This window comes from Phaseolus vulgaris, chromosome 2 (genome assembly GCF_000499845.2).
Source record: "Phaseolus vulgaris cultivar G19833 chromosome 2, P. vulgaris v2.0, whole genome shotgun sequence".
Lineage (NCBI taxonomy): Eukaryota > Viridiplantae > Streptophyta > Magnoliopsida > Fabales > Fabaceae > Phaseolus > Phaseolus vulgaris.
This window is the reverse complement of record NC_023758.2, coordinates 2,698,135-2,703,810: the sequence shown is the minus strand read 5'-3', so window position 1 is coordinate 2,703,810 and position 5,676 is coordinate 2,698,135. Positions and strand designations below refer to the sequence as shown.

The following is a 5,676-nucleotide window of genomic DNA, read 5'->3' as shown; positions in this document are numbered from 1 at the left end:
TTCTCTTACGCTTCTCACGCCTCTTTTCTTCTTTTTACTGCTCCGTCTTATTAGGATTTTTTCCTTAGGTCTCTATGTTCTTGCCCTTCAATCGAGGGTTGCTGGTCCCTTTCATCTTTCTTTTGCTTCCGCAGGAACAACACCTACTCTGTTATGGTATCATAGCTCTTCCTTTGAAGTGTTCTGTTGCGCGCTCTGTTTTCTTTCCTTTCTTCATCTTTGTAATTTTTCCTGTATTTACGTTATTTTTTCTTGTTCTTTCCTTAGCAAAATGGCAGAAGAAAAAACGACAAGATTGGCTATGATAAAAATCTCTACGAATAGTTATCTCTATCTCCATCCCGGTGAAAACCCTACGACGCCACTAGTTTCCCCAGTTCTTGACTCGACAAACTATCATTTTTGGAGTAGGTTTGTGATAACGACGCTAAGTTCAAAGAATAAAGTGGAATTTGTCCTGGGCACTCATCCTTGCCCACCAACGAACGATCCCACTTATTCAACGTGGATCAGATGCAACAACATGGTTGTGTCATGGTTAGTACATTAAGTTTCTCTCCCTATTAGACAAAGTGTAATATGGATGGATGTTCCTGTTGATGTTTGGAACGATTTGAAAACTAGATATTCTCAAGGTGACCTCTCAAGAATTTCTGATTTGCAACTAGAGGCATCTTCTTTAAGTCAGAATGATTTTTCAGTAACTAATTATTTTACACGACTCCGAATTATTTGGGATGAACTCGACAATTTTCGACCTAACCCTATATGTGTTTTTCAATATTGTAGAGCATGGGAGCTTTGATATTTCAAATCCATGATGAAGCTTGAAGCTACTACTTTTGGTTTGGGTTTAGATTAGAGTGTTTAGAATCTATGTAAAGATCAGTTCTTGACCTTTACACAAAGCTTGCCCAATCTATTTTAAAAAGAAATGTGTTTTTCTAAGCAAAAGAGAAAAACAAACGGTTGAAATATCGAAATACTCAGTTGTTTATCACTTGGCTTGTTTAAAGGTTTTAAAACTGTTCTTGACTTGGTTATGTAACTGCCTAACCAATTCAACCGGTTAAAACTCAACCGATTGATTATGACATTTCATAACAACTTTTTGAAGACCTGTTAATCTGTTTTGGATGTGAATCAAAATTGTTTTGGCAATAAATGCTGTCTAGAACGACTAGTTTTGTGTGCTATAAATATAGCCTTTCTTTCAAAACAAAAAACACAAGTTTTTACACAGTTTGAAATCAAACAAAGTGAGATTGAGATTAGTTTTGAAAGAAGTTTTTCAAAAGTTTGCAAGATTGTTGTATAGCTTTGCATTGGTACAAGATCTGATCATAGGAGCTTCCTGGTTTCTGTAATCTCAGGTATTTTCTATTCCTTTCATGATTATTGTAATTGTACTTTCATAAACTTGTAAGTGTGTGTGAAATCCTGTAAAGTCAGAGGGTGTTCTGACTTGAGGTGTGTGGTTGCAAAAAGGGTGAGTGGATCTTGTGGTTTTCAAGGTCACCTCTTTATGGTTGTGTTATTGTAATCTGTGAGTGATTACTAGTGGAACCCAGTGGTTGTTCTGGGAACTGGTTGTAGCTCAAGGTTGAGTGAACCAATATAAAATTGGTTGTGTAAATCTCTATCTCTGACTCCTTATAACTGTTTGCTTTTACTCTGCTTTTGCTGCTGCTATAAACAACCGGTTAAAACATATTTTCAACCGGTTAAAATTTTGTAAACAGTTTCTTAATCATTGTTTGATTGCTTTCCTTGATTGCTTTATCTGTGAATTGTATTAAAGCTTCATTCCTAATCAATCTTTGCAAAAATCTTTGATAAACAATTCACCCCCCTTGTTTAAACCATCAATTCTTACAAATATAAGTGTGCATGTTTTGTAGCTTCTGTTATTAGTCAAAGAAAATGTGCAGATCAAGCCATGCAGTTTTTTCGTGGGCTTAATTACCAGTTCAACAACATTCGATCTCACTTGCTCCTTATGGAACCAATTCCACCCATTTCGAAAATCTTTTCTCTTGTGACTCAGCAAAAACGTTAATTGGCAAGTAATTTTTTTATTGCAAATATTAATCATGCTAGTGCGAACCGTAATTCTGATGTTACATGTTCTTTCTATGGTAGATTGGGTCACACTGAGAACATCTGTTTAAAAAAAGTGGGTTTCCCTAACCAAGAAAATAAAAATTCTAGATTCAACAACAATCGAAAAATTTGTACCCATTGTGGTAGGAATGGTCACACCATAGATACATGTTAGAGGAAACATGGTTTCCCTCCCGGTTATAATTCCTCTACTAATAAGACTACTCCTTTACTTAATGTTGTTTTAACTGATGGTATTTCTTATGAGAATTGTCAACAAGAACAGGAAAATGGAGACATGCACTCTGTTTTCACAGCTCAACAATTTCAAGTCCTATCTGCCTTAATCAAGAAAAATGCAACAAACAATGTTATGAGTCAGACTCCAACGCAAGCTAACCAAGTTGCCTCTTTCACTGTTGATACCAAGCACAAGGATTCTCCAACTGGTAATGCCATTATCTCGAATCTTTATACTACCATTAAAGGCTCTTCACTATAAAAAAACGTGTATATAGTGGCGGTTTTAATATGGCGGTTACTAAACACTGCCACAATTTTCTGTATAATACGACAGTTTAATAACCGCCAGAATTCTCCGTCAAACTGTGTCATTTAGAACCGCCACAATTTTCCTTCGAAATATTCACTCTCCCGCATTTTCTTCCCTCCATACCATTCCTTTTTTTTCAATTTTTTTTTTCTTTTGACCCTTTGAAAACCTCACTTTTACCTCTTTGGAAACCTGACCCATTCACACCTCACAAAGAACAGTCTTTCGAACCCTTTCACTAAACCCTAAATCTTCTCACTCTCATTACCGCAAACCCTCCCACCCCTCCTCACATAGAGCATTCTTTCCAACTCTTTCTCCACACTCCTCCCCTAAAGTCACTCGGTGACTATCATTTCCCAAACCCTTCCATTTGTGAATCGAAAGAGAAATAAGGAAAGGGGGAAATGATTTCGATTTCAGAAGAGGAATATTAATACTAAGGAGCTTGTGAAAGAGAGGGTTCACTCTTCCACAATGAAGACGACGAAGGGTGGTAAGGTCATGAACCCCACCAATGCTTATCGAAAGGAACTTTGCGAGAAAATAATTGAAGAGGGTATTCTTCACTTCCTCAACCCACACTCCATTTTCTCTTAGCTTTTGATGTCTTTTTGTCGTTCCTCTTTTTTCTCTTATCCCTACCCTAATTCGTGTTTTACCCTTTTATATACTCTGTTTTTAATTGATTGAAAGTGCAAGTAGTTTCTCTTCAAATTTGATGATGCGAAAAAGGTGTAAATAGGGTTTTAAAATAAATAAGTTGTTTTAGTTTCAATCAAATGAACTTATAACTTAATTTGTTGTGATTTTTGTTCCTTAAACTGTGTGTTCTTGTTATTTATTGCTTGTGTTTTTGATAAATTCAACTCATGGTCGGATTTGTTGTTTTTACAGCTTACGGTGTTATGGCTTATGCAACTCAAGTGCGTCCTGGTGATTTTATTGCTATTGGAACTGGGTGTTGGTTCTAGGTAAATAATTAATTTTTAAAATATTTTTATTTTGTTAAATATTCACCTTGATGTGCCTACTGTCCTTTGTATTTGTCTTCAAATTTTCTAGGTCAAGAAAAAGTGGATAATTCTTGTTTGTGGTATTGTATATTTTACCACTGCTAAATATTGTCAAGCCTAAGTGCTTGGAACTTGTAATAACCATTTTATTCACATTTGATTAGGACTATATTGCCTAAGTTACTTTAAATTGTTGGAAACTAGTTCTGAACAATATATGTCTAATATTATTCAAAAAATTAAATGTGCCACCCACTAGGCCATTGAGAACCTAAGAAATATTTCTCCCAACTGGTATTAGTGAAAAAGGAAGAAAAAAATGGCAGTATGTGGAGTTCCAAACCAACTGGTATTACTGCAACATTTTTGTTTTGTTTTGGGTTTCGCTGGTTTTTTTGGTGAAAGGGTGTGGGTATAGTAAGTTATCTCTTTTCATTTGGTTGTTGCATTTTCCAGTTAGCTAGTTTGGTTGTAGTGTTGTAGTGTTTTTGGATTAGTATAGTTTCTATTTTGCTTTAGAAGTTGTTGGTGCAGTTGGTTCTTTGAAGCTACCGCAAGTGCTATTGCATCATTTTTAGGGTGTAGTTTTTTGTTTTTATTGTTAGCTACATAGGGATGTTAGGTTTACTACCTTGTGCCTAGTTATTTTGGTGTAAAGTAATAATGCATTTTGGGTACAATTTCTTCATCATGAAAAGTACTGCATTCTACATGGATGATATTAGCTTACATGGAAAGTACTGCATTCTGTATAACCTTTCCATATTTGTATCAAACAGGTTCTACTCTTTTATTTTCTTTCTCCATTTTCCTCATTGGTTCTATTATATATTTTAGTTACGTATCCCCATTCTCCACAGTTTATATTTTCTATGTTTTGTAGTTTCTTTTATTTTCAGTAAGGTCTTCATATATGTTTATTGCCAATTTCAAAGCCTGGTGTATCTCAATTCTGTTCAAAGTTTCTTTTGGCCAATGTTTAGGTATCTCTGTATTTTTCTTTTGCAAGTGATATCTTTCTCAACATCTTTTCCCTCTGCAGGTTTTCTTTCATTGGCTAGAATTTTTTTTTCTGTTGGTTTTATTTTTGGTTTTTAGTTTCAATCCCTTGGATTATAAATTATTGATGTTTATATAGCTAGGTAAAGCATGAAATAAACAACCCTTCAACTCTCATAATTGCTTAGTTGCTCCTTTTCTCTTTACTTTTCTTTACATTGTTGATCTTATAAACTGCTCCATCCCCTGTGCAATGTTCCTTTTGCAACTAACTGGTGAAACAGTGAGAGAAGTAGAGGCTATAGCTGATATTGCCCAGTAATTGCCTAGGTACGCTATCTTTCAAGTCTTAAGGTTTTTTCTGTAAATTATATATAACATGACAATAATAAATATGTGTTTGGTCCATTTATATATAGGTTGGGGTGAATAAAGAAGTGGAGATATTGATGGAAAGCAAGGTTTTGTGTAATGTGGTGGTGAAACCTGGATGGATCAAACCTTTGTTTTTGGAGTCATCGCAGTTCTTGAGTGCATTTATGGAGAATCGACCTACTGCAAAGTTTTAAATTGTTCTAAGTACATGATGTTTGAAGAATTATAATTGTATAAAACTAATAATGGTTTTATTTTCTTACCATAAATATGCATATATATGAAACTAGAAAACTCCTTATGGAAAGGAAATTGGATTATTGTTTTAAGCTAGTGCTTATAACTTGTTTCCTTAATTCGCCTTCTTGTTTGACAATGATGGATATGAAAATTAATTATTTAATTATTATTTCTTGAGTTTATTGTTTATTGTGAAATTGGATTGGTGATGGATGAATTGGAAAAGTTTGGAACTAAATTAATTGAATAAATTAGACATGAAATTGGGTAATTTGGCTATAGAAAAATCTCAAGAAAATAACTCTGAATTAATGTATATGTATTATATTCACGAAATGAATTTAATTATGATATCAAATTAAATAATATTATGAAATTAAATTAAAGTTT

At 34.1% G+C, this 5,676-nt stretch overlaps 1 long non-coding RNA gene across 1 annotated transcript; it reads left to right on the top strand.

Moving 5' to 3' along the window:
• Nucleotides 1-2,711: 2,711 nt before the first annotated feature.
• LOC137810179 (uncharacterized) lies at nt 2,712-5,375 on the top strand. Its single transcript, XR_011080849.1, has 4 exons — nt 2,712-3,215; nt 3,554-3,630; nt 4,956-5,001; nt 5,091-5,375. It is a non-coding gene; the product is annotated as an uncharacterized lncRNA (long non-coding RNA).
• Nucleotides 5,376-5,676: the final 301 nt, after the last annotated feature.